We start from the raw sequence: 22,813 nt of genomic DNA on the forward strand, positions 1-22,813 counted from the left end.
AGGTATTCATTTGGCTATTCGCTCGTGAGCTTGTGCGGCCGGCGTGTTCGTCTTCTTCCAGCTAGGAGACAAATATTTTTTTAAAGCACTGCGTCTGCACAGCGTTACCCCTTTGTTGTATCTACAGTGTACGACATACCACTCTACATTTGGTGTTTTTACAAGGAAGACACAATGCACTTTCTGGCCAGACGCTATTCGTTCCGCTTTCAGCTTCCAGTACAACGGTAACATCTTTGGCCCAGAGCCGGGTGAGGATGCGTTGTGCGTGTGAAGCAAACGCCTCTGAAGGCCCACGTGTTTCTTTTGTATGCTAGTACACTCTACCTATGCGAGTCTCGTCTGGTCTCCGTCGCTTTTAATAACTTCAACTGCAGATTGTGTTCCGAGGCGGAGACCACTGAGCACGCCATTCTCTCGTGCCGAGGTACAATATTTTTCTTGTATATGTTTCAACATTGTTTTGAAAGAGAACATCTTCCTGCGTCACCGCGCTATCAGGTATCTCAGGTAGGGTCCCTCGTTTGCGAATTTTTTGAATTTTGCAAATCAGGTGAGCATCGGTTCACGTAGCGGTCACAGCAGCGTCAACGGCAGACCGTATCTGCCATTGAGACCAGGAAGTGAGCTCCCGTGGGACACCGTTGTTTTACTCGGTCTCCGTTCGTTGTGTTGGATCATGGCACTCCTTTAGGAGATACGTGATTTGCCCATTTGCGGTTTTTGCATCTAGATTTCTCCCATCTCGAGCAGGCCGTACATCACACTCCATTTGGTTCACTGTCCTTAAGCTTGCAATTGCAAACTCAACTGATTACCGAATTCCAGGTCCAGTTTGCTCAAAATCAAGTCATGCGACAACTCAGCTACGAGCAAGCGTCGGCAATATGCATTATGTTGCTCTTTGAATTACAAGTTATTGCTGATGTTGCCGTGTATTACTACTAGTCAGTGCGCATCGTTAGTGGTGCATATTCTGAGCGCTGGGAGCCTACGCATGGTATGGTCGCGTGTATTATGTTCATTTGTTCATAGCATTATGATGTTGTAAAACAGCAGACAGGCAGTTTATTTTGATGTGATGTGATAAAGAAAAAATGGGGATGTGAGTTTCGACGAAGTCGAACTGGCTAGTACTGGCTAATAGCTGGCCCAGTACACAAACAAAAACAGATGTTGAGATGATGAAAAAACATAGATGATCTCCAGAGAGAACAGAGATGGTAATGGAGTTCAAGTGAGAGTAAAATGTTTATGTTGACTGCGTAGTTTATCAATTCGTTGCTTGTAAACTCCGAGCATTATACATATGACAGAGAACACTTAATGATTTTAGTTTGTTAGCGAAATTGCGGAAAAACAGAGCCGTTTCTGAGGAGAGTTTGGCCATTCTGTGATGTTTTGCCACCCGGAGATGCGGGAGCCGCCGTGACGTCAGAGCCGTCATGGCTCCGCCCACTCGACCAGGATGAAAGGCGAGCCGCTGCGGATTTCAAGGTTGTGCCTCTGCTCTAAAATGGCGGAATGGGAGATTTCAAGGGGATACTTCTGATTCAAAATGGCGCCACTGGCCTTGACTACGCCCATCGTGTAACGTCAAATGGCGCGCTTTGAGACGCGTAAGAGTGCTGAGGGCACAGGCTATCGAATAGATTAACTAAATTAATTAATTAGTTTTCTGAGATTGCACCTCTACTGCGTTACGGTACTTCTAAGCATTTAATATTTTTGAAATCTCGCGCTGGCACCGTGAAGCAACTGTGGCTACGAGCGGCGTACAGAGTGGAGAGACTGAGACCTCTCACTAGTAGGAACGAATGGGGGACAGAGGGGACAATATGCGCCGTGGGCAGACTTCAGGGGGAACTGTGCCGACATTCGACTGGAAAGTCTGACGGAAAACCCAGAGAAAATCTCAGACAGCACAGCCGGGATTCGAACCCCCGGCACCTCCCAGTCTCGTCATGGAAGGTGATTATCCTAACGAACGAGGTGTCAAGGTCAGCGAAAACGAAACGTGAGGGACCGTTCTTTCTTCGTCATGACAATATAATCTTCCAGGATGCAACGCGTGCGCAAGGAGAACTGGGATTTTCTGAAATCGTCTCTTAGGGTATTGTGGGTTGCATTCGCTCCGCCAGTGCATGTCAACAACGTCCACAGTGCTTATGAGCGACGCTACAGTCGTCGATCTATGGGTGTTCTATATTTTTGGTTTTTGTTTAAAGGTACTGTAAAGCAGTAGACAAGCATGATATGCCGGTGATGTGACTAGAGGCTTTGTTGCTTCTAACTACCATATGCGGAACCATACGACCGACAACGCGCTATAAATAATTTTAATTTGCCATGAAAGCTGCGGCGTAGCAGAGCCGTATATTAAAAGGGAGTCTGGCCATTAATGGGTCATACCTATACCTGAAGCTCCACCCACTTTTTCAGCTTTCAGACCAATGAAGTCTTCAAATATGGGGCGCTATCAATCAGCCTATCCTCACTATTTGCCCCCCTATCCAACATGGGGAGCGCCATTTTGGGTGGCAAGTGGATTGGATGGGATTGAAATGGATACCTCTCGCAATCTGCAAAAGTCGTGGATTGTTGGTGCAAATTTGATGAGCGCCACCTAGGGAGCGTAAGGCACGTCGGGAATTGTCGTCTGCTTCCGTCATGGTACCGCTGCCGGCAGAACCACCTGCTGGGACACATTCTGTTGTCGGTATGATTTTTAAACAAATCTACATGAATAGTTGGAATATAAGAGGCAAGAATGTTTATATCCATGAAATCCAGCTGTTAAATATAAGATTGTACAGCACAGCGCCGCTTTTGTTATGATTTCGTTGTGATCGCCGTGTTCACTAGGCCTAACACCGGCGACAAAACGTATTATTTTCAGTTAGATATCGATGGATGAGCATAAGTTGAAACTGATTTCCGAGAAATCTATATTAGGATGTACATTTGCAGCGTAAACTCAGGTTAGTCTGTGAAAATTTTTTGTCACGAAATCCCCGCTTCATTGTGTTTGTTTTCGTCGCCATTTTGGGTGGCAGTATGGTGTCATGGCGACCCCCTTGGTAAAAAGCAAACCAATCATAGGAGCGAAACTGTGATTGACAGGTCGAGCCTCTTTTTGTGACTCCTCCCAATGGCCAGACTCCCTTTAATATACGGCTCTGCGGCGTAGTGGAGCGGTGCGACGCCTGGTGTCACACAACCCCCTGTACAGCGGGCAACACTGAAAATTGGTATTACACACTATGACATCGGAACTTCGTTATTTTAGTAACCATATTATTAGTTTTCCTGTTTACCTATGCATTCTGAAACCCCTGTTAATAGTTTCACCTGTTAACCCCTGTTTTTGCGAAGTAACCCAGTGCTGGCCGCTGTTCGAGGGGGGCTCTCCCTACTTCTCTGCTGCGCCTGCGCGCTCCTTTTGTTCGCGGCCTCTTTCGAACGAACAAACTCTCCTGTGAACCTCTGTGAACAAACATGTCCCGACGCTGTCTGGCTTCGTGAACGTCTGACACATTTTTTTCAACGGCTCAGCATTTCATTTCAGTTCGCTTATCCGTTTATCCTCAGATATGGATCGTTGTGTGGATTGCAAGGGCGGATTTTATGGTGGATTGTGGTGGATTGTTATGTCGGGCCCAGTGTTATACGCATGCAATGTGGTTGCCGCCGTATGTGTCAGAAGTACGGATTCATTTCGAGTACCTAGTACAGTGTTGCCCGTAATCTTTAATTGTAATTTTCTAATTAACTGCAATGTCGATTGGAATGAAACTTGCACAGTTTTTGTCCTGGTGGCTTGGACTATCGAATAGCCACACTAAATGACATTTGATCGGTGCTGCTTTACAGTACCTTTAAAGCGGTACAACTTTTTAAAGCACAACATCTATTAGGGCAGCAGAGATACCGCTTTTACAGTGAAAGTAATTACTGAGCTTGTTTAATTAAATATTTCTGGCTGAATGTTTATTTCGCGGAATTAGAGGTTGTCATTGTTTAAAGTTAGCCCGTGCTTTTTTTTTAAGTACTGAGACGGGCACGTACTTTCAGATATCATTCGTCAGATCTTGCCGCGCAAATCAACCGAAATTGAGACCCATTCCAGAAACCGGCAAATAAACGAACTTCGGCAAAAAATAAACATGCACCCTAACACTTTTATCAAATAACTCAATTAGATAATCTTACGTAAGTGAACAACTGCAAGCTACATGCTCCCTCGCACAGAATGTCCGTACCGCCGTATAGCCCGCCTGCTAAAAAGCGGTATCTAAAAATTTTAATGGGTGAAGAATTTTTCACGTCTTGACGTAACGTTGAAGAAAAGTAGAATTTCACAAATTTACGTAGCATCTCCCAGTGGTTGAACCAGGCGTCCCAACATTTATTTGACGGCAACAGGGTACTTTGGAACTCTGCGTTATCGATATACTAACTCCTCGTAGGGCAGCTGCAGTGCAGTAGAGCTCTTTATCTCCACGTTGCGTCGATTCCAGACCCCGATATCAGGTCACGTACTTCCCCACAGACTGAGCTCGTCATTTATATCGCCATGGAGACGGGCGATCTCCTCACAAAAGAGTTTCAGCAGACGGAAGCCACGCTGCAGTCAGAGGCAAATGGGCTTAGCCTCTGAGCAAAGCCGTTCGTGCCAGATCGCGCAGATGCAATTTCAGAGGGATGAAATGGAACACACAGAAATATTTGCTGCGCTGAATAGTTGTGAGAACAGTACCAATATATTGATACAGGGGGAAGTTCGAGAGAAAGAACATGCTTCGTCGATTGTCAGATTTCTCAGTTACAATATATGCGTAACTGGTTAATATATATATATGATAGCGCGCAATGCGGTAATTGCATATAATGTTGAGAACTGATGCACAATGTCGTGGTGATAGGACGGTAATTTGTAATGTGCCGGCAGGTATACAGGGTGTCCCCGAAAACGTGTCATGGAATTATAATAAAAAAACTACACCACCTAGAGGTCAACGGCATATGTTCTTACTGGGTTTTTGCCACCTCCTGATGTGAATGTCGTGTAACGTAAGTTTAATTATGTCAATTTTTGCTAACTGAAGTCGGAAATTTGCCAAGTAAAGGTCACTTTACTTTACCCTGAGCGCGAGTGTTTCAGACTCCACTCACATAACACGACACAAGCGGCACTCGCGCACCCGGGAGTGTGAGATCCCGAGCCGCGTTTCGCGTTCCAATTTCATTTCGGTGCATGGAAGCAGACGACAGACGCACGGGTGCTTGAGATTTTCCGTGACGTACTTCCTGTTGAGCGAGTCCCAACCTTTACCCCACCTTTTTCTTTCTTCCTAATCTATATATCTAGTCTAATAAGCATGCTCGTGCTTGCTGTTGATGTTGATGTTGGCGAAAAAATTAACAGGGAGAGATTGAATTCGTCACACGACAAATTCGGCTACTCCCTTAAACAGACCCCCCCCCCCACCACCACCACACACACATACACACAAAGGGGGAAAGTACAGGCCCGCAATTTTCACGATATCTATCGGCCAAAGGCCAAATCATGGGCTAACGTAGCGCACATTGAATCACACAGTCCTAATAGACTGACTCCATCGCACACCTCTGAATAAATGTCACAAGCGCTGCCAAGGCAGCATCCCTCTTGTCAGAGGCGTGCGCCTTTTTGTGGCACTTTGATGTTCGTAATTGTCACAAAAAGGCGTACGCCCCCCCCCCCCCCCCCCGTTTTCAACAAATCAGGGCAGATAACGACATCATTCGAGATGATGGTTGGCTAGGGGCGTGCTATGCGATGAAGTACATTTCTAAGAGTGAAGGACCCAGCACATTTACGAGGTCAAAGCTGTGATTGTCCAGTCGGTCGAGAGCAAATTTCATGCGTATCTATAACAGTGCACGAGAACGCGCCCAGTGTCCTCTACGATTGCACAAGGTTGCTTGCAGTTGTTGCTACGAGTGTCAGCTTCTGTGGCGCTAATGCCAGCTGCTCCGAAACTATATCGACGCACGTAAAAAGGGAATGAATAACCTAGGCATTATACGCTTGACCAGAATAACTATACCTTGCGAAATTGTGAGCTATACTATGAGCCGCGTACAAGCACAAATTATGACCCACAAATCATTACGCACAACGGACATTAGAAGCTTTTAAAGCTAAGGCAATACAAAAATAACTTATTGCGATGCGATTTGTAGGGGTATAATTATCTATATGTTAGATTTGCCTCTATTGCTTCGTTTGCACTTGCTTGCATTACTTGTCTTGAATGACTATATGGACAGAATGGGCACCGAGACCTCGTCGGACCCGCAGGCTTTAGTCTCGAGGTCCATCCAGATGTATTCTGGAGAATAAAGCGTCCGGGAATACGTTAAGGAGGTAAGGGTGTTCAACAAGTGACCCTCAGATACGGCTGAGGAGGACAACTCGGGAAATGTACGGGTACTGTCTATCTCTTGTCGGGATGAAACAGATATGAAGCTAACGAATCGCGTAACAACAATAAGAGTTATTATTAATAATACTCAATTTGTGTTCTTCTGTGACGGACTAAAGGGAGAAGAAAAATGTAAAATAAACTCTCAGCAAGCACAAGCAGGACGGTTCAAGCTTCCTGTTCAAACTTTTGTACATGAACAGGTTTGTAGACGAACGTGTTTTGCACCACACATAAAGTCCCCTGGGTCTCCATGTTCGACTATAGGCTACATTATTACACATTGTGACACATTAGTACAAGTATTACATGTCTAGGTCTCCATGTATTACGCCATGCCTGAAAGCTTCACGATTTTCCCATTGAAAGCTTCCTTAGAACTAAGTTTACATAGCTACCGCAATGGCGATCGCTACACGGCCCAGATACGCTAAGAATGGCGGCGATATCGTTCGGATGGCCTTAAGATTTGATTGATTGATTGATTTGTAAAAGAAAAAATGGAGATGTTAGTCTCGAGCCACTCGGGACTGGCTACTCCAGGACGCGTTATTCTGAAAAGAAAGGTAAACTACACAAATCTATACACTTTGAAACGGAATGGATGAAAACATCGCCACAAAACTTGGCACCAAAAGCAACAGTGTAGGAGAGTCCACGTGCGAAATCTCAATGCACAAAAAACAGCGAGCGTCACAATGTGCTAATGAATAATACTGTGTCGAATAGTAACAAAATAGCGGTTTATAGCACGTGTTTTGAAAAATTCCATTCTACCAGCAGCTGGAAGATGTGTGAATTGTCATACCTGCACTACACATAATCGAAAACGTCTGGTTAGCCGGAAAAAACGGTTAGCGTCGTCATCACACTATGCTATTATGATCATCTGTTGGCGCAGAACGTACCGGTCTTCGGCCAGCATTTAAGTTACTTCAAATTAAGAGTCGAGCTCAAAGTTCAATACATATAAAGTTTACTCGGAGACACAGGGTATAACGAATTACAAATAAGTTGTGCACGCGCGCTTGAAACCACATTGAGGAGATAGTATACGGTCTAACTGTTTCTCGCAATGGATAGCGGTCTGCTTATCAGTTTTTTAGCCGATGTAGAGAGCGACAATGTGCTTTTTAATTTTTAACTATTCAATTGAATTATTCGCTTTTATTCGCAGTTTTCCAGAGCGCCAGCAGTGTACTTTTAGGCACTATGGAGGCATTTCAAATCGAGAACACTACGTCACTTTCAAAATTGAGATGGGTGTCCGGTGCCCATGCATAAGACGAGAGTTCTATTGGGCTTCTCAAGAAAAAGTTTAAATGTAAACGACAAAACCCACCGCCGCTCTGGGCCAATTTAGTCACTCGAAGGCACAGCTGCGATTTCGAGACGTCGCTCTCACTCCACTCGAAAAAGGGAAAAAGAAGATGGATAGGGTTGTCCCTATTTCTGATTTTGCAGTATAGCTTCGATGAATTTGTTCTCCATGATGGATTATATTGGGGTATGGGCCCTGCGGTGCGCGCAGTCAACAACTTTGTCCTACGCCATTGGGCAATACATTCAACGTGCATTATGTCATTCTAAGCGATTTGCTGGCACAGCCCCATGGCACAACCAATAGCTCTACCTCCATTTTAATTGTTTCCTGCTACCACAAATATCACCCAAAAAACAACACTTGATTGGCAACCGAAGCGTATAATTTGGACTGCTGCTCATGGAAATCGTTCTCACCTTGGTGAGCACAAATATATATATATATATAATAACATTAATTAACGTTAACATATATAATAACATTGGTGAGCACAAATATATATATATATATATATATATATATATATATATATATATATATATATATATATATATATATATCGCTGGAAACGCCTCGGAATGGTGCTGTGGCATAATGCTTTTTAGAAATATTTTAGTTTGATAGTGTTGGCTGATACGCGCACATATACATACGATATATATAAACTAATACAGAGAGAGATACGCACACTATAGACTGTGTACGTATCAGCTAACACTGTCAAACTAAAATATTTCTAAAAAGCATGATGCCACAGCACCATTCCGATGCGTTTCCAGCGACCGTAAAGACGAGGGGCAGCCGCAAGTTCTCTGGATAGTTTCCAATGCAGACGACAGCTGTAAACACCTGAAATTGTTGTCTGCTCTGTCTGCAGAAAACCGTCCTGAATAGTAACAGTCACCTCGAAACAGCCGGCACATCAGAGTCAAAACACTGTTCTGTCACCTGTCTTTTGCAGTCGTTTGAAAAATGTTCCCCGAAAGAAGAAACGTGAGATAATATATAGCTAGCAACGGGAGACGCTGGGGTGCTCTGTCGTCAGCCGAAGCCAGAGCCTCGAAAATGAAAGACGGCACGAAAGCCACATGGTTCGTTCGTCGCAAAATAATAATAATAAACGATATCGTCCTTCCATTTCTCTCGCTACACTTAGCGCATACTGGCCACACTGGAAGGGCCATAGTCTTCGCATGACGTCATGGGGAAAGGTCCTTCCGGGTGAGCGAGGACTCAACTGAGCGCGCAGAGAGGAGAATGGAAAACGTCGCCAACCAACATCGCGAAAGAGAAACGAGTGCACACACACACAAAAAGGATGGAAACTGGAAATGTTCCAGGCCCACTATTATTATTGTGGCTGAGAAGAGGACGTAAACGAAAATCGCCCGGGGTAATGAACTGGTTATCGGTTTCTGCTGTTTGTTACGAAGTTTAACGTCTTAGTGTGTGCGGCTCTTTCCTGTATGGCGCAAGTATTAAAAACAAGTGATAGAAATAGGGCGCCAGGTTTTTGTAGCGACTGGAAACGGCAGCAGGAATGAATGTGGACAACGTTAAAACCACAAAAGGTTCGTAACATACAGTCAGCCTCCCAGCTGTAAATTACACTGTCACTGTTTCGACAAGAGTATAAGGAAACTGTGTAAACGAAGCCATTGCACTGACCTACGCAAAAATCTCGAGGTATCTGTTCTGATCAGACGAAATGGACATCCCAGAAAGTGTGAGCAAGAAAGGAGTGAAAAAGGATGTGAGGAGAAGAAGAACTCCATAGAAAAGCAAATGATAACGTTAAAGTAGCACAGAAGTCATTTTTAACACCCAGTTTTCTTCCTATAAAACTGTTAAGTAGGCCAGTAAGATGCACCATGCGAAGTAATTCCCATCACAGAGTCATGATTATCGCGGAAATTGAATTTAAAGTACGCCGCAAAAAGCAACCGTGCGCAACGGCGGTGAAGAGCAGTACCAGCCTGTGATCTGCCTGGAACCTCACGCTGATGCTATAAGGAGAACGCTCGTTGAATGGTCTAGAAAATTGTCTGCTACTCCTCTGTCGCCTGCTACTCGGCTGTTCGGGGTTCTGAAAAAGCCTTTCTCCTCGCTCGGTAATGATTCGGCCGCTCTTCTATCCTCAATTCACCGGGAGATCTGGCAAAACTGGTTTACGGCGGCAAGGGGACAAGGCGCTGACCCCCACTGACCGGCGAACCAGAACGAGTTCTCCTTATAACGTCATCTATGACGTGCCATCAAACCTTCTTCTCCTCGTTATACACGGAGTGGCGAGTTAAGGGTGAAGGCGCGGACCCATGTTTATGTGAGTTTTGTTTTTGTTTTTTGTTTGGGGGGGGGGGGGATCTTATATACACTCTGAAAACGAGGGATATCTACAGTTGTTCTTACATTTTTTTAGTTGGCTTTCGGTTCCTCTTATATACAACACGTGAGGACACTTCCCGTAGGATGAAGAAGAAACAGAAAATAATAAGTTATTTATTATATTATTTAATAATTCCGGAACACTGTTTGGTTCCTTCAGGTGTCGTAACAGGAATTGGACACACAAAAACAATAAAAGAAAGAGAGAAAAACAAATTACAAGTATTGATACACAAAAGTGCACAACAACACACTTGAGCGATAACAACTGAATACGCCGACGACAACGAAGACGCCGAGACAATGTTAACTACGTCAAACGGCCATGCATTCCAATCGCGGATCGTGCGAAGGAAAACTGAAAACTTAAAGCAGTTGTAGTTTCAATGAATGAAAAAAAAAAGAAAAAGAACAGTGTTGGCCCGGGAGACGATAAAGAAAGGTATCTATCCCGTTCAATACAAACACGATTATGCATAATCTAATACAGGAGTTCGAGGCGATGTTCCTTTCGTCTCAGCTGTAGTTAGGGTTGCCACATTTCAGAGTGAAAAATACCGGCTGAGGGAGAGGAGGTGGAATAGAGGGAAAGGAGGAAAGACTCGTGAGAAAGGGAAAGTGGGTGAGGAACGTTCTAGCTGGCTCGACACAACCACCAACAGCTTTCCACAACCACTGCTCTTGTACCCTCCGAACACAAGACGTAATAAATAACAATGATAATAATAATAACAATGAATAATAATAATAATGAATAACTAAGAAAACGACTGGTGACTGCGAAGTTTGGTCTGTGCTCCAGATGTATTCAAGCTGCAGAGGAATGTTGAAGGAAAAACCCCGTAAAAGCCCTTATGAAAGGTCTTGAGCCACAAATACCGGCAGAAGGCTGCCGGTATCACCTTCCTACCGGCAACCGGCAGAGGAAGCAAATAACCGGCTGAGCCGGTATAATACCGGCCTGGTGGCAACCCTAGCTGTAGTGGAGGTAATCTGTGCCCAGCACTGAGAGCAGACGGCAAGTGGGTGGATCGGTACTTGTTACAAATCAAACGTACAGCTTTCCTTTGTATACGCTCGAGTTTATCAGCGCAGTATTTGGTGTGCGGGCCCCAGATAACATGACACAGTACATAATATAGCACGGTATATTCAAGAAGGGGAAGAACAAGAGATTTGGATGCGGTTAATTTGACATTGAAAGAAGTTGAGTGCAGGAAACGACTCAACCAGTAAAGACGTTTGAAAGCTTGAGAACAAATATTGTCGATATGTTTATTGCAGCGTAGGTCAGACGAAATAGCATGTATCTTGGCAAAGGGCACGTTGGGGGAAATGTACACCACCGATGCGTTACTTCTTCTTCGTTTCTCCTCTTCTGTCTTTCGGCGATGCGACATATGGGACAAGATCGGCGCGAAATTTGAAATTTGAGAAAGGGTGGCTCCGATGAGTTAGCGTCGATGGAGGTGCTTCTTCTCTTTTTCTCTGGTCGGCTAACGTCACATAAACTCATACCATTCCTGCGCTGTTTCCTGACTCGTGGAAGCCGACTGAACGTGGTGCGTACGGTCAAACGACGAAGAAATGAGGTGTACATTATCACTCACGATATTTCCTAGCATGTTTAATGGACACACGTCCGATAAATGCAAAAATATGGAGATCGTAGAACAGACTCTCAGGGACGGAGCTGACCGCCTTTTTTTTGTGTGTCAGTGTCTGAGTATTCTGATCCCAAATCTTCGTCCATTGTGTTGTTTCGGGTATGTAACACAGCGGCTGCGACCGGCGTGGTATGAGGCCTTGTATGTATTTGTCCCCTCTATGTTGTTCCAGCCTCAGAACATCAGTTCTTTCATATACTGCTTGTCCGCTCCATGCAGAGTGAAGGTCAACGCGGTGGCCTTGGAGGGAGAGATTTCTGCGACATCCTCTCCACGTTCCTATTTCGCTTTGAGTTCTTTCTAATTTGAGGCATAATTCGTCACATGAGGAAGAAACAAAGCTTATGGCAGGTATACAGTTGATGTTATGCACCAACTACGATGTGCAGCAATTTTCTCTTGCGAAGTCTCCATTTAGACCTTGAAATGACACTTCAACCTTCTCGAGACGATATAAAAATAATAATACAACCATATTTATGCGTTCAATATCTCTAAATGTAGGCTGAAAACTGTACTTGAAACTAAACAGTCCCCCACGGAAAATGACATCAGGCGAATCTCAATGTGAGTCACAACAGAAGCGCAGGTACGTCTTTTAAAGCGCGCGTCTGCATGCACGAATGCAGAGTAGGAAGACGAGCAAAGTGCTGCGGACGTCGGGAAAAAAGCATTTGAGCGTTCAAACATTCAACACTGAGTAAGCAGATGCCGCTTTCCGTATGCAAAACGTCGTCTGCGTCTTACGACAGGATGCGGGAAATCTCCGTGTGCAGGGAACTCGCAGCGCCTCATCCAACGGAATCGTCTTACAACGGGACGGACATGAAGACCGGTAAGGATTGCACTATTTACGCGACATTTCTTCCTTTACGAGCTTTACACGTTCATTCGTATGCAAAAAAGGTACAGTTTAAAAGTTTCCGCGCGTCTTTAACTATACCATTTCAGATCTAGCAAAATCTCTACGAATGCATGCCTGTTTCATCTCTTGTTTGCGGAGTACCGTTTCCACGTTGCAAAGGGGGGGAGGGGGCACGGTACAACGGTGACAAAATCTGCTAAAAGTCACGTACGAGCACATTGTTAACTGTAATCTTTGCGATACTTAGTACCCAACCATGCACCGTGTGTGCGTGCACGGGTGTCGTTACATCGGGACCGTTACCCCCCTTCTCGATCACCTTTGGTTCTCGATAGGCAGCAGGCTTCCTGGCGCGGTACACATTGAGAACGCTCCGTTAATTATGAGAAATGATGCACGTAACAATGCGGTAGAGTATCGCCCCTGGCGATGAAACTTCCCAATCATAATCATCAAATAAAGTTGTTGTTTTTAACGCACGTCAAACAATCCTGGGGAACGTTGGAATATTTGAAACGCATCCGAGTTCCCATAAAAAAATAAAATAAATTACGGCAACCGTTTTTTGTATAAAGTAACTAACTAGTTGATGTCTAGTTACAGTGGCTCGGGACTAACATCTCCCCAATTTTTTTCTTTTACAAATCAAATCTAGTTACAGTTATTTACTTCAGGATTTCCTGTATAGTGTCAGAAACTAATCGCATATCCGTTCACTAGCTCTCAGGGACTGGTATTCACCATGTATTTTGCTTCCCGGGAAACAACAACAGATAACAACAACAATAAATGATGGAGAATTCATGATGACATGGCTCAACAGATAAATTGATGATGATGAATAGGGAAATTCGCCACATGAGGTGCGAGTTAAAGAGTTAGTTACATTTACAACTACCGGTTAAATATCAGTAAGTGATTACTTGTAACTAAGTTACTCCAAAGACTACAACTAACACACTCGATTGCTGACGTTATTCATTAAAGCTTAGCTGAATAGTGTTCTTCGATTGTGCCCATACTTCACTGCGCTGTTGCCATCATGAAGGTTGACCGGGGAGAGTTGTCGCAGATTTTACTTTTGATTTTGCTGTGACGAAAGTACGTTCGTCAGGCTGATGAAACGAATGATGGATTTTAGTAAGATCCTTTGGCTACAGAACCCACAATAAACTAAAGATGGCTTCAAAAACAGTGTATAACCAAGTCATTTGCGCGGAGGTCGTCAAGTGCGACAATACGCCCCAGTAGCGGGGCAGGTTGTCACTGGGGCTGGGGCAGGTTGCCTGAGGTCTCCGTGCCTGAGGTGTACCGAATGGAATACCCATTGGAAGTGCACACGGAAAACAAACTAAACGAGCAGAAAAGAACCTATTATCTTACGCCTTACATTTGCACAATCTACACGCCACTCCTAGCTGTAGAGAATTCATCGGCGCACTGCAAGCTAGTCATTACTGGCTGTAGACCGGCATTGTAAATGTAAAAAGCGGCACTAAATTATTACACGATCTCCAAGATGTACTAAAAGCTACTGAAACACTTTCTCGCATATATAGTTGCCGCCTCAGCGGCGAAATATCCCACTACATCCACTATTTGCTGTTGTTGTCGTCAGTCGTTCTATAGCAGTTGAAATATGTGACACTTTACCCCACCAGATATGGGACAACTGACCCCTACGACACCCACAGTGACTTTACCTGAGCCATGGACTTACCTGTGGAACGTATTCCGCTGAAAATCTGTGAAAAGATTTACGAATGCTGAATAAACATTACGAATATGCGCATTCTTTAGCGTTTCAGTGTGCGTCGTGCAAAATGTGAAAATTGCAAGAACGAAAACTTTACTTACTCGTCACGAGTGTGACAACTCTCCCTCTCTTTTCCTCTTTTTCTTTCCCTTTTATTTTCTTCCTCGATTTTCCTTTTTTTTTTTTTTGAATAGCTAGCCGACCTCCGTCTGGCTGACCTTTCCTTTCTTTTTTCTTATTAAACATATCCCCCCCCCCCATCTCCCCGCTCCTCTACAGATCTTCCTCCAATAAAAAGTGCGTATAGTTGGATGTTCTTCTATAGCTGTCGAACTGTGTCCCGCATACTGTAAGTATACTACTTCTTCCATTTCATTGTGAAACGAGATTAACCTCGTCGCAAAAGTGTTTCAGTTTTGCGAATACACACTCAAAAGAGGAATAGAGAAAAGGGAAAATGAGTAAGTTGAAGGTCTGAGCTTTTCTGGGAAGATTGTTCCGAGAAGAACGATTTCGTCCCTCATTCAGTATAAAAATCATTAATATCCTTATTGTTAGAGCAGAAAAAAAAAAGTCGCTTCTGGAAGACACTTCTTTCTCTTTCTACTGTTGAAACCTACTTGTGTGTTTTCCTCCTTTGGGTTTATCCCTTTATTAAGTTCTTTCTTTTTTATTTACGCGCAGTGCAATTCAATCTCTCTTTTAACGTCTCATCTATATTCACACAGGGGGTGCTCTGCAGATACATACATAGGACCCACGCGGGAGCTCTTTTCCTCATGAATAATTACAGCTGTTTCTTAGTCGACAACACGCTGGTATTCCAAAGCTATAATGCATGTCTGTAATTACGGTGCATGCAAAAGCAAGCACTCTAATTAGAGCTGCCGTCTTGCACCCGATACGGTCGCGCACCTCCTTTCGTTCAGTTTTAATTCTTGCAGGCACGATCACTGATCAGAAAAATTTACGTTGAGAAACGAAAACAGGGCTTTCCTAATTTGCACATCAGAACCCTCAGGGATGCACCAAATATATCTTCCCCTTCCTTGAGCGACCAATTCGTGGCATGATTTTGGAATCCAAACGGGGTGCCAAAGAGCCCATAAGAAGTCATTCGCACTGCAATAGAGAAAACATTTTCGTGAAAGTATATAATATAATCTGCTTGAGGCACGGAAATAATGTACGGTGTTCCTGAACCTTAGATAGTTTTGCTCTAAAAAGGTACAATAAGACAAAAAAAAGAGAGAGAAAGAAAAATGAAGATACGTAATGACTGAAAATAAAATAAAATAAAATAAAACCCGACAGCTAGTACACTCTTTAAAAAAAGGGTGTACTTTAACTCATTTTCCTTGCCACATATATCACTCGCTTTTAGAGAGTACAATTACTCTCAAAAAGAACTCTCCTCACTCCCTTCAGGGAGTGGGGTGAGAGTGGGTGAGGAGTAGGGGGTTAAAGGGACCCTTTAACCACCTACTGGAGAGTAATTGTATACTCCAAAGGGAGTGATATATGTGGGAAGGAAAATGAGTTAAAGTACACCCTTTTTTTAAGAGTGTAACTAAGACTGTTCTCTTCGAGTGAAATGAACGGAGAATTATCTTCCGCCATTCAACATTTATTGCAACAATAGACTGCGTCATTCAGTCGCTGCACCGGTTGGGTATATTCACTTTAAAGGAAGAAGTCAAAAAGAGATGCATCATGAACAAAAATAAAGAAGAAACGCTGACTTAAACGGAAATAGATAGGAAAAGTGCGGAAGTTATTGGACAGAACTCATAGATGAGTGAACAGCGTCTTCCTCCTTCAAATGACCTTCTTGAGAAGATGAGGTACGAACTGTCAACAACGCAGTCGAGAAGCTTTGCGCCCGCAGCCGTTATTGGAAAATATAGGGCTTAACCGCCTATACGCCGTAACTTGTGCGGAAGCAGCCTTGCACGCTGAGTCGAAACATGTGGGTTCATACGGGGTCATGGACGCCACGAGGAACGTCAAAATCTGCGCGTCATACGTTCAGATTTCAGAGATCGTTAAAACTCCCACGGGGGAAAGATTAACCAACGTACAGTCTTGTATTGCGATTGCGTGGGACAACAGCTGCGAATGGCAGGGTTTGACCTCAGGCATTTCTAAACGAAGTTCCCCGCACTGTTAAATTCAAACACAATTTGTTCTCCACGTCAGTTTCTTTAGAGAAGCAAGATAAAAATAAGATTTCTTTGGAGACGGTACCTGCTGCATGTGCAATCACTCTCAATTGTCCTTTTGCGTGAATTAATCGATAAAGTTGGCGTTTTCACTGCATAAAACTGCACCGTTGCATCATTGCCGGATATACGTCCTACGCCTAAAAGTTCTTTTTCTGCTCTCTTCACATTGAACTGAATCGAACTAAATTGTGGGAGAAAATGAGAAATTGAACGCGTCGCTCGATGAATCCCCCCTGCTATAGTTGAACCCCCCGATAACATAAAAGTATCAAGTACTACAACAACAACAATAAATGTGTGGCGGCCCATGGATGATGATGACAACGACGTGCCTCTGCTGGCGCGCGCCACTGCGCCTGCCAGCCAGTTCTACCGGCACCGTCCTAGCGTGAGGCCACGCACATCTGCCCGCTGGGACATTCCATCATCGCCGGTCAGGACTCATGTAGAGGAACACCACCTCCTCTACATTTGGTGACCCGAAAAACGAACACCCTGTTCGGCGTAATTCGGCCATTCACCATCCTAAATTTTTCGGCGGCAAACCAGCAGCGAACCACCCTCTAGCAGGCAAGGCGCACCGGGACCACTGTTCCACCGGGGACCCGCAGGGAGACCACAGTAAGCTGACTTTCCGGCCTCCACCTGCTTCATGATGATTCTCCTCGGCACTTCTCTGGCGGCAACCGGCATTCACGCTGTCGTACCGGTCGCGGTACTGTCGCCCACTCAGCAACTCACTCACTCAGCAACAATCAACGCTCAGCAGCAATCACTCAGCGTACTCAACAAAGGCTCAACGCACTCAGCAGACACTCAAAACAATCAGCAACCACTCAAGCACTCAACCAATCGGCATTCACATCCCATCACTGGAACCCGCTGGATCGCAGCGCTCTTGTTCCCCCCATCCCGCTGCTGCAGCATCAACAGCCACAAGCACAAGCCGTGTGCCGAGTCGTCCACCATCTGCGAGCCGTCATCATTCTCCTCTTCATGGTATCGACGCGAACCTCAACCGCATGCACCGCTCCGCGTCTGAGGGAGGGATTGATGTGGCGGCCCGTGGACGACGATGACGACGTGCCTCTGCTGGCGCGCGCCACTGCGCCTGCCAGCCAGTTTTACCGGCATCGTCCTAGCGTGAGGCCACGCACATCTGCCCGCAGGGATATTCCATCATCGCCGGTCCGGACTCATGTAGAGGAACACCTTCTCTACAAATGGATGAAGCAAAAGTGATGATGACACGAGATGCTTCACAGCAGTAGTCGCAGGACCCTATACCCCCACTTCAAAAAGGTTAACATGAGAGTAATAGCAAAAGGGCAAGAATGCAGGCCACCTGGAAAAAAACGGAACTTAAGAAAGGGACAGAGGAGGGACGACACGATACGTTCTATGAGACGTAATATACGACACGTAATATAAGAGGATGAATTAATGGCGTGCGCGAAAGGATGACAGGTCGGAGTTCTGTTTAGAGGTCTTCGAGGTGACCGGTAGCTTGAACGAAAGTAAAGAGGGAGCTAGGAGCACAGATGCGCAGGGGTGATGCATGAGCCAGGGACTCCAAATACTACAAAATTTTCATGTTCTTAGGTATCTTGAGACTTGTGTTGTACTTGTCAGTTTGTGTGTTCCAGACGCAGAACTGTTGCCTTTTTCTATCATGCTCCACAAGGTTATCTTAACCACGGCCTCTGAGTACTCTCTCACTAAGACTGCCCCCCCTTCCCCATTCACGCGTACAACCCCCTGTAGCTGTTGCAAGTGCGACGAAATGCGATGACTAGAGCTGTGCGCGGGTGCAGTTACATCTGCGGATCCACGCGGATATACAGTACGCATGACATTTTGGTTTGCGGATAGAAATAGAATGTTTTGAAATCCGCGCGGATAAAATGCGGATAAAACCGTGCAGCTTCTGCGGTATGTGCGGCTATCAGCATTTCATTCGCAGGTAAGCATTCATGCTTCTGCTCACGTTGAGAGGATGCAGCGAATCCAACATTTACCACACACGCATATAACACTATACAATTCCTTGCATTGCAGATGACGTAACGTTCCTGAGTTTCTATGCTTAAAAGCGTGTGCAACAGAACACCTTCGTCACGCACAGTTTTCCTATACAAATGCAAAGACCGCGGATGTGCGGCTATATTCAATACCGCGCGAATGCGGACACAGCTATTTCAACTAGCGCGCTTGCAGAGGCGGATCTTCAATGCACGGATACCGTGCGAATGTGGATACCGTCAAACCTGTCCACGCTCCCCTCTAGCGATGACAAAAAAGTGAGATAAGGATTCTCTTCCAGAAAGCGAGCGTCACCTAATTTCGTCATTTCTGTTTAGAATATTTTGTTGACATAATTACAGTCCCGAATAAGTAACTGACCTGATTACTTTTCACTAATTACATAACCATGAAAATAGTGCAGCGAAAACAGGAAAGTTATTACAAACTATCGCTACTAGTCTATATACAAACTACTAAGGATATGTCCAATCTAGCAGTGATGGCCAGTAGTTAACTACATGTAGTACTAGTTAAACTACCTGACTGGACGGTGTATGTGTACTAAATCTTCACTTTCAATGCTTGTCTAGTGAAGCCTCATTTGTTGTGAAATAATTCTGTAACGTAGTTCATCACGTAGGCGCAGAAAGAATCTCACCGCCAGCTTCGTATTTGACGATCATAGCGGCCTGCGTACTACCTTGGTTACCGTCCTGTGTGCACATAACCGCATAGGATGCCTACGTGATCGTCATCGTGGCTAAGCGAAAATATTTTACGGTCCACAGTGGCGCAATCGGCAGCTACCACAATATTTGTGCGTGGTGCATTGATATGTGACGAAGGAACCTGAGTGTAAATCATAGTCCGTCGTATGTTGTACGTACCTTTGTATAGAGGAAGCTTTCACTCAATAGAAAATATTTCCGCAACAAGCTCTTTTGTCAGCGCATAATATACAAGGGACAGGCAGTGGATTTTACGACAATATGTGAATTAAGCGACGTAGGCACAAGAGTATATTTTAAATATCATTATCACTGCTTGTGATTCATATTTAGATGTCCAACAACACCACAAGGGATTGGTGTTGATGGATAACGTTAAGTAGTTATGGATGTAGTTAAAATACATTGCAGTAGTTAAAGGAATAGTTTTAACTACTCCCCCGAAAAGTAGTTGAACTACTAGTTAAACTATTCAATCGCAAAGTACCTAGTAGTTATAGTTAAACTACTGTAGAAGTAGTTAGTGGCCATCACTGCAATCTGGCATTCGTACGGCGCACATATCAGGCAAGATGAATCTGTGCTCCTCGCATTAAAATTGGTTTCCAACTATTTACACTATTTACATAGTCCGCATTGAGGGTTCGAGAATGAGGGTCCTCAGAGCAACTTACACGTCCTCAGCGCATAAGTACCGATTGGATCACTAGCACAGGAACTTCTGCTCACATAGCGAAAAGAGGCGGCGCGTTCGAGGTAATGAATAAGCAAACACGACATAGGGACTTCCAGAGTACGTATGACACAATTATTATAATTAGTTGGTCAAACTTTGTCGCCACTTATTCGTGACACAATAAAAGGGAAGTAATGTGGCTTCGGCGTATTCCTGACGGGAAGAACGTGTCTTCTGTTTAGCACGCTCTGTAACGGGAGGTTGACAGTCGCGCGCGATGAGTGAAGCAACGCTGCTCCTAAATGCGTCGCATGAGTTAAGAAATAAGGTAAATAAAGGCTTCTCTCCTCCTCTCGCAGTGGTTGCAGCTATAAAAAAACCTGACGAGATTCCAGCTAACCTTTCGAGCGGGAATTCCTGGCAGTCAGTCGCTATCTCTATAGCTGACGTTGATGTACGTCTCATTTAGCCTCATCTGCGTTGTTCAACGTCCAGATACTCTGCGGGAATCGTCATCGGCGCAGTCGGTATTGACAGCCCTTTGGTGGGACTTGCAGATCAAAAGGCAGAATTACAGAGCGTGTCATGAAGCCGGGAACAGAAAGGGATTTATTTGTTCCTGTGTTACGAAACGTGATATATTTGATACGCACCAGCACGGTATTGATGTTTTCTCTCGCAGCATTCCTGGAGCGACGATCGACACAAACACCGTCACAGTAAACTCTGCTGTGATGAAGTAGAATATGCAGGATGGTTTTTGGAAACGCGTTTCACTTTAACAAAAGACCACGGGCATCTATCCTTCTTGTTTCTTTTTGCGTATCAGTTGTTGCCCACAAAGTAAATCACCCGCATGCCGGTGCTCATTACCTTGTTCCCGCTGTACAATATTCCGAGTTACCAAACAGTCATGTTCAGGCGCAACAGTAATCCGTTACCAATTCATCCAACAGTCGATCATTCCAATGCTATTTTGTCTTCTTCAGGACATCCAGGACAAAAATGTCATTCATTATTTAAAAAAAAAAAGTATTGTTTTGAGGATGAGGAAGAGAACCGAGGAGAAGGGCACGGACACTTCGAATAGAACTGACGGAGGTTAAAAGGGATCGGAACCTTGTAACAGTATTTATTTTATTGCGTATCATATTAACAACCTCGCTCGAAGACAGAATACGCAAAATGTGCCGTTAGTGGACATTATCACTTCTACGAAGTCTCGAAATTAGATTAGATTAGATTACATTTCATTAGAGATAGAAAAGAAGAAAAAAATAGAAACGCAGGTCGCACTGGTGCGACCAGCCGTTCCATGACGCTTGATGTGTGACAGCATTGAGATTAATTAATTAATTTTAATTAAAAGATTACTTCAGCACGTATGTCCCTGAGGTAGTTCGCCAGGGCGCACAGCGCATGTTGTTGGTGGCTGGTGTTGCAGGTTGGGTACTGGGGGGCCAAAGCAGCTGCTTTGGCCAGCCACCAGTACCTTTTCAACACTAAAACGTCGGTCACCAAGTTTAGCTTGAGCGTTCTTCAGTGTTTGCCGACTAGAGTCGAAGCGTCGGCAGGTCACCAGTACGTACTTCGTGTTCTGCACAGTTGCGCAAGTTGAACGGTCCGGCGATCCAACGATACCTATCTTATCAAGGAATGCTGCAGCGAACGGGACGTTGAGTCGCAGCCGATGGATCTTCGATATGAGGCAGTAGGTGCAGTTGCGGTCGATTCGCGCGAGGAACGAGTTATTCATGACGTCGCCTGTCCACATGGTCGAGATAACCCGAACTTGTAGGTTTCTGATTCTCCGATAATACATGACGTCATCACATCATGACAGCGCAGGCACCTTTGCGGTCCCTGTCTCCGCCCCAGATTGGAAGACGGCCATAAGCTATGATGAGGAGATGGATAGCACGACCTTGGAGCAGCAATGTTGCCAGACAGGAAGACTGCGTACGCTGTGATGTCATACTTCTAGGAACTAGAGATGAACTTTATGACACTTTCACATCACAGAGAGAGGCAATATTTCGCGAGAATACAACGTGAGGCACGTAGACTTCAATGGCATAAATTCAGTAGGATTTCGAAGAAACGATACTTTGATCGTAGAGGCACTTACAAGAAGGTCATGCTCACCGTAGGGTGCCTGAATACTAGCTCCCCACAGAGGGAGCTAGTACTTAGGTACCCTAGCTCAAGGCATCCTCTTCATCCTATACACTATGTGGACATACGGAGCTGTGATGTCGTACCCTTCAATCACGATCGCCACAGACGATTTCAAACACAGAAAGCCATCTTGCTTCTAATGTCAGCTCATGTGTGATGATGTCTCATTTCCATGGGTGCGGCTATTGAAAGGAGGGCTGCGATTGGCGGAACCCCACTGGCTACGTCATCCGGCTTAGCTACCAGACCTTGTTTAGTCTATAGTTGTTGGCTTCGCACTCTTCATTGATTTCGTATCACGGAATCATAAATTTATATCACGGTACAGCAGAGGTGCAAAATAATGCTCACATCCTTGTAGCGAGACCTCATCACCCTATAAGCATGCTGGACTAGCCGGCCCAATGTAGAGTTGGGACAAACATCCCCATAATTTTCTTTTTAATCAAACCAAACCAACCAACAATTTTGTATTGTAACAGAAATACATAATACTTGCCCGAAATTAATA

General features: G+C 44.7%; 2 protein-coding genes across 6 annotated transcripts in view; one reads left to right on the forward strand and one right to left on the reverse strand.

Moving 5' to 3' along the window:
• LOC135394256 (uncharacterized) overlaps nt 1-22,813 on the reverse strand; it is a 726,492-nt gene that overhangs the window by 391,120 nt on the left and 312,559 nt on the right. The gene's annotated exons all lie outside the window — the stretch shown is intronic.
• The window catches only part of LOC135394255 (CD151 antigen-like), a 257,319-nt gene that overhangs the window by 45,890 nt on the left and 188,616 nt on the right, over nt 1-22,813 (forward strand). The window contains exon 1 of one of the 5 annotated variants that reach the window (XM_064624918.1): nt 12,521-12,684. The exons of the other annotated variants lie outside the window; for them this stretch is intronic. The gene's annotated coding sequence lies outside the window, so the exon portion shown is untranslated. Of the gene's footprint in view, nt 1-12,520; nt 12,685-22,813 lie in introns of those variants that run through there. 5 annotated transcript variants of the gene reach the window in all.

Source organism: Ornithodoros turicata, chromosome 5 (genome assembly GCF_037126465.1).
Source record: "Ornithodoros turicata isolate Travis chromosome 5, ASM3712646v1, whole genome shotgun sequence".
Lineage (NCBI taxonomy): Eukaryota > Metazoa > Arthropoda > Arachnida > Ixodida > Argasidae > Ornithodoros > Ornithodoros turicata.